Source organism: Dama dama, chromosome 18 (genome assembly GCF_033118175.1).
Source record: "Dama dama isolate Ldn47 chromosome 18, ASM3311817v1, whole genome shotgun sequence".
Lineage (NCBI taxonomy): Eukaryota > Metazoa > Chordata > Mammalia > Artiodactyla > Cervidae > Dama > Dama dama.
Window position 1 is genome coordinate 7,536,779 of NC_083698.1, and position 13,265 is coordinate 7,550,043.

General features: G+C 42.7%; 1 protein-coding gene across 4 annotated transcripts in view; it reads left to right on the forward strand.

Moving 5' to 3' along the window:
* Window positions 1-13,265, forward strand: part of CDK14 (cyclin dependent kinase 14) — a 738,271-nt gene that overhangs the window by 110,617 nt on the left and 614,389 nt on the right. The gene's annotated exons all lie outside the window — the stretch shown is intronic.

Genomic DNA, 13,265 nt, shown 5'->3' on the forward strand with positions numbered 1-13,265 from the left:
TGCAGCTATTTACTTTACCTAGGACTCAGTTTTCTCATTTGTCAAACCAGTCAGTAAGACAGTGATCTTCAAGTTGCTTTCTATCAGTGCAGCATAGAATTCTGTAAAACCGTCAACATAAAATTACAGTTTTACCAAGATCAGAAAGGAGTACTGGACCAGTGCTTATGTAAGCAAGAAGTCACTGAGTTTTTGTATGATCATTTTCAGGTTATAAGGGCAGAAATTTTCTTGAATTCCTTTCATGGTCTTCCGCTTTTCCTGTAGGAGTTGGGGAACTCAAACAGTCCACTGGAATCCAGTTAAGATCTGAGTCTTGGAATCTGGGTTGGGTGTGATTCTTAGATATTCATGAGGTGTGGCGACTCCTTACTTTGTGTTCCTGAGCTGGAGAGTGCCTTATCTCAAGGAGTGGCTTTCTTTAGAGTGCCTAGAGAGGGGAGTGTGGTGGCTAGTCCCTTATTCATGTAGAGGATGTCTGTAGGTTGTGTAAATGTTTGACTTTGAACAGGAAGAGGAGAAAAAGAAATGCGGCTTTCTTTGGAAGAATTTTTTATTTTTCCTTTTCTTTCCCTTCCCTCTATCCCTCTAACCCTCCTTACTTTCCTTCTTTCTTTATTAAATTATAGTACATGGTATTAGTTTCAATAATGATTCTGTGTTTGTACGTACTGCAAAGTAATCACAATAAGTCTCTATCTATATGTCTCTATACATAGATACAGAATTTTTTTTTCTTGTGATGAGAACTTTTAAGATTTACTCCCTTAGAAACTTCCAAATGTGCAGTACAGTATTATGAACTGTAGTCACGGGGCTCTACATTACATCTGGTGGTCATCTGTATGTCTTCCCTGGCGTTTGTTCAGATTCTCTGCTCATTTTTTGAATAGGATTGGTTTGTGCCGTTAAACTGTATTACATCTTTATATATTTTGGATAGTAATCCCTTGCCAGATACACTGTTTGCAGATATTTTCTCCCGTTCAGTGGATTGCCTTTGCAGTTCTTTCTGTAATCCAGTTGCCTTGTTGATACGCCTTGCTGATAGTTTCTTTCGCTGTGCAGAAGCTATTTATTTTTGCTTTTGGTGTCAGGCCCAAAAAAATGATTGTAAAGGTTGATGTCAAGGAGCTTCCTGCCAGTGTTTTCATCTAGAAGTTTTAGGGTTTCAGGTCTTATAATCAAGTCTTTAATCCATCTGAGTTATTTTTTGTGTATGGGGTAAGAGAGAGGTCTAGCTTTACTCTTCTGCAGACAGTTGCCCAGTTTTCCCAACACTATTAGAGTCCTTTCCCCACGGTATGTCCTTGGCTCCTTTGCACGTAACTGACCATATATGTGTGAGTTGGTCTCTGGGCTTTCTATTGTGTCCCACGTATCTATGTGTCTCTTTTTGTTCGGACTGTTTCGGTTACTGTGGCTTTTTAATGTAGTTTGAAATCAGGGGCATGATGCCTCCAGTTTTGTTCTTCTTTCTCAAGATTGCTTTGGCGATTCAGGGTCTTTTGTGGTTTTATAGAGACTTTGAAATTGTTTACACTATTTCTATGAGAATTGTGAAATTAGGTTCTATTTGCTATTTTGGGTGATATGGACATTTTAACAATTATTATTTCTTCCAGTCATGAGCATGGAATATCTTTCCATTTATTTCTTTCATCAGTGTCCTATGGTTATCAGTATACAGATTTTTATCACCTCCTTGGTTAAATTTATTCCTTGATATTTAAAATTGTTGATTAAGTTGTAAAGTGAATTGTTTTCTTAATTTGACTTTCTGATAGTTCATTATTTGTATATAGAAACAACAGATTTCTGGGCATTGATTTTTGCATCCTGAAACTTTACTGAATTTATTTATTCTTTCTTGTTAAAAATCATTTACTTTTGCTTTTGGCTGTGCTGGGTCTTTGTTGCTGTGTGGGCTTCCTCTGGTTGCCGTGAGCAGGGCAGTTAGTTTCTCGAGTTGCAGTTCTCTAGCTGCAGTGTGCAGGCTCCTTATTGCCTCGGCTTCTCTGGTTGTGCAGCATGTGCCACGGGGCATTCACGTTTTGGTAGTTGTGGCCCATGGATTCAGTAGTCATTGTACATGAGTCTAGTGGCCCTGAGGCATGTGGAATTCTCCTGGACCAGGATTGAACCCATGCGCCCCACATTGGCAGGCTGATTCTTAACCATTGGACCTCCAGGGAAGTCTTTGTTTATTACTTCTAACAGTTTTTTGGTGGAATCTTTAGTTTTTCGTATCTAGTATCATGTCATCTTCAAATAGTGACAAGTTTACTTCCTTTCCATTAATGCTTTTTATTTCTTTTTCTTGCCTAATTGCTCCGGCTAGGACTTTCAGTACTTTGTTGAGTAAGAGTGGTGAAAAGGGCTGTCCTTTTCTTTTTCCTGATTTTAGAGATAAAGCTTTCACCATTGAGCATGATAGCTTTGACTTGTTGTATATGCTTTTTATTATGTTGAGGTACACTCTCTCTATACTCACAATTCCAGTGTTAGGGACTCTGAACCCCCACACAGTCAAAAATCCATGTCAACTTTACAGTTATTTCTCTATATCTGGGGTTCCACACCCATAGATTCAGCCAACCCAGATTGGGAGCTAGATGGGGCATTGTACATTGATCTCAGTTTCCAGTTCTTGTCCCTCTTTCGTTATTTTGTGTAAAGATATAACTCTAGTACCCAAGGTGATAAATAGGGCAGTGATTTTTTAATGTGAACGAGAGTCTAGGGGTTAGGTACAAATATTTTGGAGATATTCCTGGTGATTCTTTGCTATCCTTTGAGGGTGGCAGAAGCCTTTGTGTTCGTTTTTCACCCTAACTGTCTTCATTACTGGAGCTCAGTGTCTTGTGAATGATGTATGTGTTGTATGCAGTGTTGCAGCTTCAGTCTTCCCTGACTTCCTCATCTAAAATACTAAGTTTTGGTAACAGTGGTTCCTTAGCCCTCTTGCTGAGGTTATAGTCCTTGTGTCTCTTCTGTGCTGGCTTCCAGTTTGCAGAGGACCCCTCCTCTGCCTACCTTGCCTCCTGCTTCCAGCCCACAACTGATCCTCCCTTCTCTATTTCCTTTCTGTTTGCTCATGGTATATCACTCCCTTGACAGTATCCTCAATGGCCTTACCCCTTTGTACTTCGCTTGTAATCTACTCTGCCAGCTCTCGATTTTGACCTGGCGTCTTTTCCTCTCTTACCCAGTGGCTGCCAAAGCTGCTTGAGGAAACCACTCTGCAAATAAATCTATCGTCTCTGTTCTTTTGCTGACACCCGAGGCAGTGGTGCACAGTCTTGCACAGTGTGGCTGACCTCTTTCCCGCTGAAACATTTCCACTCCCGTCAAACCTTTGAAGCACCCTCATCCACCCCTCCTTCCTTTTCTACTTGACTTTCCCTCTCTATTAGTTTGCTAGAGTTTCCATAGAAAAACACCCACAAAGTCGGTGGCTTAAACAACAGGCATTTTATTGTCTCACAGTTCTGAAGATCAGAAGTCTGAAGTCAGGGTGTTGGCAGCTTTGGTTCCTTCTGTGGGCTGAGAAGGAAGCATCTCTTCCAGGCACCCTCCCTTAACTTGTAGACGGCCCTCTTCCCCATGTGTTTTCACATCATCTTCCCTCAGTGAGTGTGAGTCCAAACCCCCCCACCTTTTTATAAGGACGTCAGTCATACTGAACTCGGGGCTCACTCTAATTAGGGCCTTACTCCCTTTCTGCTCTGGTTTGCTGTTCAGTCGCTAAGTCGTGTCCGACTCCTCGTGACCCTCCAACTGCAGCATGCCAGGCTTCCCTGTCCTTCACTGTTCTCAGATTCATGTCCATTGAGTTGGTGATGCTATCTACCCATCTCATCCTCTGCCGCCCCCTTCTCTTGCCTTCAGTCTTTCCCAGCATCAAGGTCTTTTCCAGTGAGTCAGCTCTTCACATCAGGTGGCCAAAGTATTGGAGCTTCAGCTTCAGCATCAGTCCTTTCAATGAACATTCAGGGTTGATTTCCTTTAGGGCTGATTGATTTGATCTCCTTGCTGTCCGAGGGACTCTCAAGAGTCTTCTCCAGCACCACAATTTGAAAGCATCAATTTTTCAGCACTCAACTTTCTTTATGGTCCAACTCTTAGAACCATAAATGACTACTGTTATGAATTATCTTAATTTAACTAATTATGTCTGCAGTGACCCTGTTTCCAAGCAAGATCACATTCAGAGGTACTGGGGTAACTTAAGACTTAAACAGGAATTTTTGGTAGATACGAGTCAACTGATAATAACCTTCATGTTCTTAGAACCCTTAACAACATTAGGTGTTAGCCCCTTGCCTACTCGTGTACATTATTTGCTACAATCATGCTTCCTGTTTTTCTCTAACTGAAAGGAAGATATGTCTTTTTTTCCTCTTCTGGTTGCTCCTCCTTTCCTCATGATTCCTTCTCCTTCTGTCCACTCCAGAAGCTTGTGTAATTGATTTTTTCCTTTCTTTTATTTGTATAATTTATTTTTAAAATTTATTTTAAATTGGAGTGTAATTGCTTTACAATGTTGTGTTAGTTTCTGCTGTACCACAGTGTGAATCAGCTATGTGTACACATATATCCCCTCCCCATAGGCCCCCCATCCCACCTCGTTAGGTCATCACAGAGCACCAGGCTGAGGCCCCACTAGCCGTCTCTTTTACACTTGGTCAGTGCTGCTCTCGACGTGTCCACCCTCTCCTTCCCCCTCTGTGTCCACAGGTCCATTTTCTGTGTTTGCATCTCTATTCTTGCCCTGCAAACAGGTTCATCAGTACCGTTTTTCTAGATGCCGTGTACCTCCGTTAATATTTGTTTTTCTCTTTCTGCCTTACTTCACTCTGTGTGACAGACTCGAGGTTCATACACCCTCTTGCACAGGTGGTAGGAATGTAAATTGATACAATCACTATGCAGAAGAGTATGGAGGTTCCTTAAAAAACTAAAGATAAAACTACCATGTGACCCAGCGGTCCCACTACTGATCATATACCCTGAGAAAACCGTGAATCTTTACTTCCTTATCTGCGATTCCTGTCTCTTCCCTTTAATATAGGCGTTTCAGCAGAGGCTCTGAGCATGGCTAAGCCTATCCAGCTGCCCATTGGATGTTTCTGCTTCTCATCTTGTAGTCACCTGGATTTCAGTGCATCGAAATACAGTTGGCCTTCTAATGACATGGGTTTGAACCACAGGGGTTGGCTCACTTATGGATTGTTTTTAAAGCAAATACAGTTGGTTGAATCTGTGGGTGCATAATTGTGTATATAAAGGGCTGATTATGAAGTTATACTCAGATTCAATTTTTTTAAGATTTTTGTATTTATCTGTTTTTGGCTGGATCTTCATTGCTGCGTGTGGGCTTCCTCTAAGTTGAGGAGAATGGGGGCTAGGCCTGGCTTCTTACTGCGGTGGATCCTCTAGTTGGCGGAGCACAGGCTGTAGGCACACGGGCTCAGTAGTTGTGAGCACAGGCTGTAGGCGCACGGGCTCAGTAGTTGTGACCACAGGCTCTGGGCGCACGGGCTCAGTAGTTGTGACCGCAGGCTGTAGGCCCACGGGCTCAGTAGTTGTGAGCGCAGGCTCTGGGCCCACGGGCTCAGTAGTTGTGACCGCAGGCTCTGGGCGGACGGGCTCAGTAGTTGTGAGCGCAGGCTCTGGGCGCACGGGCTCAGTAGTTGTGAGCGCAGGCTCTGGGCGCACGGGCTCAGTAGTTGTGACTGCAGGCTGTAGGTGCACGGGCTCAGTAGTTGTGAGCGCAGGCTCTGGGCCCACGAGCTCAGTAGTTGTGAGTGCAGGCTGTAGACGCACGGGCTCAGTAGTTGTGACCACAGGCTCTGGGCGCACGGGCTCAGTAGTTGTGACCGCAGGCTGTAGGCCCACGGGCTCAGTAGTTGTGAGCACAGGCTGTAGGCGCACGGGCTCAGTAGTTGTGAGCACAGGCTCTGGGCCACAGGCTCACTACTTTGAGCACTGGCTTCATTGCTCTGGTAATCTTTCTAGAGCAGGATCAAACCCATGTTCCCTGCATTGTCATGTGGAATCTCAACCACTGAATGACCAGGGAAGCCCTATACTCAAATTTTTGTCTGAGGTGGGGTTGGCTCCCCTCAGTGTTCAAGGGTCGCCGGTGTTACTGCTTCCTGTATTCTCTGAACATGCGTGCTTTCTCCTTCCCATCTCAGTGGTTGGCTTTCACAGCCACATGACTTTTAAAGGCAGAAATATGGCGCCATCCTGTACATTCCTCTAAGCCCCGCATCCATGCTTTGGGTAGGTTCTTGTTCCCTCATTTTCTGTCCTTTCCCACTGCTGAGGTAAGCATTCAGCCTCCCTTGTCTGGACAGCAGTAGTCTTCTGACTGGCGTCCCTGCCTGCAGCTTGCCTCCTATTCTTATAGAATGATGGATCTGAAATACAAATTGTGCTGGTCTCCTGTTTAATGCTTTAAAAGCTGCATGTCAGCCGCAGGTTCAAGTCCAAACTGCTAGCTTGACTTTTAAGGCCTTTCATCATCCATCTCTCACCTACCTTTCCACCTTATCAGACAGTCATCTCTTATTTTAATGTCTCTATTATCATTCCAGCCGCCGCCACTTCTGTTCAGGACTTACCACTTTTACTTATTTTATGCCAGTAGCCCTTTCATTGATCTTACTGTTCCATCTCTCACTCCTCCACTCCAGCCTTCCCAAGGCATCTTTCTTGTTATGTTGTTGTTGTAAGTCACTCAGTCGTGTCTGACTCTTTGCAACCCTGTGGACTGTAGTCCACTGGGCTCCTCTGTCCATGCAATTCTCCAGGCAGAGGTACTGGAATGGGTTGCCATTCCCTTCTCAAGGGGATCTTCCCAACCCGGGATCGAACCCAGGTCTCCCACATTGCAGGCAGATTCTTTACCATCTGAGCCACCAGGGAAACAAGATCAACTTGTCCTGATCCTTTCCTAATCAGAGATTTGCGCAGCAGGCCTTCACAGTCAGCCCTTCCTCTTATTGCTTTTGTGTCCATGCATTCAACCAAGCTTGGATCGAAAATATTCAGGGGAAAAAAAAAACCCAGAAAGTTCCAAACAGTGAAACTTGAATTTGTTGCATGCTGGCAACTATTTGTATAGCATTTACATTCTGTTGATAACTATTTACGTAATATTTACATTGCAGTTACAACCATTTACATATCATTTACATTGTATTAGGTATTATAAGTAATCTAGAGATGATTTTAAAGTATAGGGGAGAATGTGGAACTCTGCTAACGATTATGTGGCAGCCTGGATGGGCGGGGAATTTGGGGGAGAAGGGGTACATCTGTATGTATGACTGGGTCCCTTCACTGTTCAGCTGCAACTGTCACAACATCGTTACTTGGTTATACCCCAGGACTAAATAAAAAGTTAAAAAAAGGATACGGAAAAAATAAAAAGTGTGGGAAAACTTGTGTGTATGTGCAGATACGATGACGTTTCTCTGGGGAACTCGAGCGTCCATGCTGATGGTACTGATGGACAACTGAACCGACGTCTGCTTCACGTCAGGTCTGAATATACTCAGAACCTGACTCTTGGTCTAGTTGGTCTCACACGATCATCCCCTTGGCGTTCACAAGTTGACCAGCTCCTGTTATCTTACGGCTCTGTGCTTGGGCACAGATTCAGTCTGTCTCTTTATGTTAAGATTTTATATTACTTTATATCCTGTTTTCCTCTTGCTGTGGCCCTGTTTGCCAACCTGGGATGCTATGAACCTATCACCTGAAAAGAGGTCTAGAAATTAACAGACTGTTTCCTGATGATGTCAGTACTTTGGTAAGTCATTATCTTTCCAATTCAGCATTTTAGATGGCTGAGAAAGAACACCATTTCCTCTTTAATTCTCTCTTTGGAAATTTCGTTGAAATTTTCGGATTCTTAAAACTTCGTCTATGCTTCATTTTTTCCTTTCTATAAATGCTTAATCACATTTACCCTCTCCCTAATTATGGTAGACGTAATTACCATAATTATATCTAGTCCCAGACAGTGGCTAGAATGTCTGGGTGGTTCTGTAAAGATTCGGAGAGGAGGTACATGTCCCAAAATGCAAAACGTATGACAATTTGGGAGAGTTAGTCACTTTGATAGTCTTCATTCCCCAAAGACAGGATGTTACAGAAGTGGAAGGCGCTGAGCAGCACCCTATTTCTCTGTGTGGACACTGTGTACCCTGAGAGCAGGTGCGTTAGCCTGTAGGAAGTCCCTCCTGGAAGGTGGCTGGTGTTCCCTGCCGGCAGTGCTTTCATCTGTGTGTTTGAACTCACTTGCAGAGAGCTGACCTCTGGCTTAGGAAGTCTCTCTGTGCAACCCAGGTACTTATGATTTTCTTCAACAGGTTCAGAATGGATCCAGCTACAGGAAGCACATTGTACCCATTTTCCTTCTGACTGAAATTTGAGCCACTAATTTATAATCCTCAAATCCTTAAATTGTTTGATTGTGTTAGTCTTCCTTGGCAGCTCAGCTGGTAAAGAATCCGCCTGCAATGCAGGAGACCGGGGTTCAGTCCCTGGGTTGAAAAGATCCGCCTGGAGGAGGGCATGGTAACGCACTCCAATGTTCTTGCCTGGGGAATCACCATGGCCAGAGGAGCCTGGTGGGCTACAGTCCATGGGGTCACAGAGTCAGACATGACTGAGTGACTAAGCACAGCACCCAGGTTTGAAATGGCCTGTTATTCATGGAGCCAGAACAATGAACTCAGCCAGGGGTGAGGGTGCTCCGAGGACTGGAATCCTCGTCTACTCTCGACTGGGAGTGTGCTGCCCTTTAGGGCGCTGTGATGCCTAAATGATGCTTCCTGAGGATGATACATTTATTAATTTAAAAAAAATTTTTTTACAGTCCACAGGCGATTCCCAGGTGACACCCACTCCACTCTCCTTGGCTGGAGAATCCCATGGACAGAGGAGCCTGGAGGGCTACAGGGTTGCAAAGAGTTGGATACACCTGAAGCGACTTAACGCTCACGCACGCTCCAAAACGCTCATGACTCTTCTTCTCTGTGTCATAAAACTTACAAAAGGCACAGTTATCAAAAATTGGAACCAGCAAAATGCTCTCATATTGCAAGTTTGATTTCTCCACAGTGGATTCGTGTCAGGCTTCCTGAAGGAGCTCTTCAGGAAGGAATACTCACTTTTTCCTTCTGAGTCAGCTTTATTTTCAATATATAAAGTTGTCATTGTTCAGTTGCTCAGTCGTGTCTGACTCTTTGCTACCCCACAGACTGCAGCACGCCAGGCCTCCCTGTCCATCACCATCTCCCGGAGCTTGCTCAGACTCATGTCCATTGAGTCGGTGATGCCATCCAAGCGTCTCGTCCTCTGTCATCCCCTTCTCCTCCTGCCTTCAGTCTTTATTAACATCAGGGTATTTTCTGAAATATAAAGTAGGTTCTGCTTATTCTTCAATATTTTATTCAGTTTAAAATTTTATTTTCTCTTTTACTTTTTTCTGCCGTCCTTCATTTCTTTTCCTCTCTCCCTCCCTCCTTCCTTTCTCCCTTTCCTCCTTTCTTTCCACTTCTTCCTCCCTCTCTCCCTTCCTTTTCAATATATGAGCTTGGGGATTTTCTTAAAACTATGTAAGTTTTATGATCTGGAAGTATGACAGTACTCTTTATTACAGTGTCTTACACTGCAACATTATATGCTTAATTTTTAAATAATGAGATTCATAGCTTTTTGTGTAAGTCTTTTAAAAAATATTTATTTTTATTTATCTATTTGGCTGCACTGGGTCCTAGCGACATGTGGGATCTAGTTCCCTCACCAGGCATCAAACTCAGGTCCCCTGCACTAGGAGCAGAGTCTTAGCTATTGGACCACCAGGGAAGTCAGTGTGTGTTTTTTAAATAGCTACTCTAAATTTTAAATTACATGATGTTAAATCTTACATGCATGACTTACATGCAACGAATATGTGGGGAAAACTTTTTAAATGCTATTATGACCATATAGTTAAAGTAGAAAAACTGCTTCAACGTGTAATTGTAAACTCAGCCACCATTGTATCAGGTAGAGTATTTATTTGACTTTCCACTGATAGTTTCTTCCAACCTGGCAAATCAGACTTTTAAGTGTTGAAAGAGACTTGGAACTGGATGGGGCATCTGGGAAGGTCTTGAAGTCTTCAGGTCCACTGTTTTTGAATCTGTGGGTTGTGTTTTCTCAGTCTCTGCATGCTCTCCTGTGAGATGTCTATCAAGTGTGATGTTTACAATGTATCTTCCTGTTCTATGTTTGGGACTACCCCTTCTAGCCTATTCCGCCTCCAAAACATAGTTAGAGCTGAGTTCTGATCAGCTGAAATATTAGCTATGCCAGTAGCTTCCTATAAAAAAATAACAGATTGAGGTCAGTCTCTCCATTGTGTTTTAATGCATTTTCTTGAGTGGGATAGATGAGGGCTGAGTTGCAGTTAGAGGACCAGGAATTTGGCTCATTCCAGAGTTTGCCCGTGGGAATGTGCCAAGTATGAAACAATTACCCATGACATATGTCTTAGTGGAAACCAAAGAAATATGTTCCTTTAGTCTGTTCCTTGCCTTAAGGCTGGGCTATGACTATAACTTACTTATCTCAGAGCGTTATTTGTTCTATTCTAAAGGATTTTCCAAAACGGGGATTGCACCAGCTCCATGAAACAGTGACGGTGTGGAGGGTGGAGGTTTTCCAGATGCTCCCTGAGTGAAGACTTGGGGCAGGTTTCGTCCTCCTATCCCAGATCACACACCTTGAGGATACTGCTGCTATATTTAGTGCAGGTTGGTTTTTGAGAGTGTCATATCCCACAGTGTGTTTGATGATAGAAATGACTGAGAATCACTCTTCTAAAATGTCTGTTACTGAACTATTAGAAGTGAGTTGAAGATGGATATTGGTAAAGTCACATGCAGTCTGAATTTTTTTTAACAGCTCTTGATTTTAGGTCATGTGTCTTGAGTTTTGGTTCTGAAAATAGAGTTCTAGTTCTACAATTGTATATTTCTTAACATCACATTAATTTTCTAGGTATTTTAGCTACAAGAAAAGTGCAGACAGTGATAAAGAAATGTTTAACAAAGAAGGGACTAAGTAGGTAATATCTACAACAGATTAAAAAGGAGTAAGAATAACTTATGGTTATTTTTTCAATTTTAATGAAAAATGCATTAATTGAAAACATTATAGGTAAAGAAGAGATAAGATTGATGAAATAAAATTGTATGTTAGTAATAGTTACTCAGGGCATGAATTACATCTTTTGTGTTATTGATGCTCATTTATTTTAAATTCTATTTATTTGACCTCACTGTGCAGCATGTGGGATCTTAATTTCCTGATCAGGGATGGAACCTGCTCCCCTTGCGAGGAAGTATGGCGTCTTAACCACTGGACCACTAGAGAAGTCACTGATCATTTATTTTAAATCTTCTTCAGCTGTATAGCTCGCCTTATATTGTCTTCAGTTGAATATGATGGAGAGTGTTCTGCAGTGCTTGATTCTCTTCTCCTAAAAGGCAGACTATTTAATTTTATGAATGAGCATCGTGGGTCATTAGGTATTGGGGTTCAGGTATGCAGAAGACTTGGTAACGTATGGCCTGTTCCCAGATGCCCTAATTGAGCTCAGAACTCTCTCCAGGAGATTTGCATTACTTTACCTAAATGATGTGTTACATGAACAACAAAAAAGTGCTTTGTCCCATAAAAGGAAAAGATAGATATGTACTTTGCAAGATATGCAAGTCTACCTTTACGTTACCCTCGCTAGACTTATTAGAAGATAAAAATGTTAAAACCTGTATGAAAGGCAGTAATTGGGTGACCATAATTATGGGTGATTCACTTTTAGTATCCACAATGTTCCCTTTCTTTCCCTTATCATGATATTTTATATATATATGTGTGTATATATATGTATGCATGCGTGCTAAGTCACTTCAGTCGTGTCTGACTCTCTGTGACCCCATTGACTGTATCCTGCCAGACTCTTCTGTCCATGGGATTCTCCAGGCAAGAATACTGGATTGGGTTGCCATGCTCTCCTCCAGGGGATGTTCCTGGCCCAGGAATCACCCATGTCTCTTAGATTTCCTCCATTGGCATATCCGTTGTATAAATGTATATATACATTTATATATACACATATACACACATACACATATATATGTGGCTTCCCCGATGGCTCAGTGGGTAAAGAATCTGCCTGTAAATGCAGGAGACATAAGAGATGTGGGTTCGATCCTTGGGTTGGGAAGAGCTCCTGGAGCAGAAAATGGCAACCCATTGCCATAATGGCAACCCACTCCAATATTCTTGCCTGGAAAAGCCTATGGACAGCGGAGCCTGGTGGGCTACAGTCCATGGATTGCAAAGGCTTGGACACGACTGAGTGACTAACACTTTCTTTCTCTGCACACACACACACACGCACACACACACATACACACACACATTTTTCCCTCATTTGAATGTTTTTTTCTCAGGCAACACAGCATATTGAAGTTACCCTGGACATTTTTTTTCTGGTTCACAATTTTCCCTTTTTATCACAATTACGTATTCATCACTGAATAGTTTTAATATTTCTATGGAGGAAAGTAAGGATGCTCATTGCAGAAAATTAATGAAATACTAAAAAATAAAAATGACTATGTTAAGTGAAAGCAGCCATTGTATATAAGTATGATCTCAGCTTTGTAGAACATATGTGTTCTCTATATGGGGGAAACATCAGAAAAAAGGGAAAACAATGAAAGGTTAATATGGAAGTTGAAGTTCATTGACGTTGTGACTTGCTGAAAGCCCCTTAGCTAGAAGCTCAGTTAATCTGTAAGTACAAGATAGTCTTTCTGACGCTAGTGTGTGCTTGTCGTTTTTCTAGGCTGCTTTCTAGGAGAAATGAAAGTTAAAGTGAAAGTCACTGAGTCGTGTCCGACTGTTTGTGACCTCATGGACTATACAGTCCTTAGAATTCTCCAGGCCACAATACTGAAGTAGGTAGCCTTTCCCTTCTCCAGGGGATCTTCCCAACCCAGGGATCAAACCCAGGTCTCCCACATTGCAGGCAGATTCTTTACCAGCTGAGCCACAAGGGAAGCCCAAGAATACTGGAGTGGGTAGCCTATCCCTTCTCCAGGGGATCTTTCCCACCCAGGAATCAAACTGGGGTCTCCTGCATTGCAGGTGGATTCTTTACCAACTGAGCTATGAGGAAAGAGCCCTCC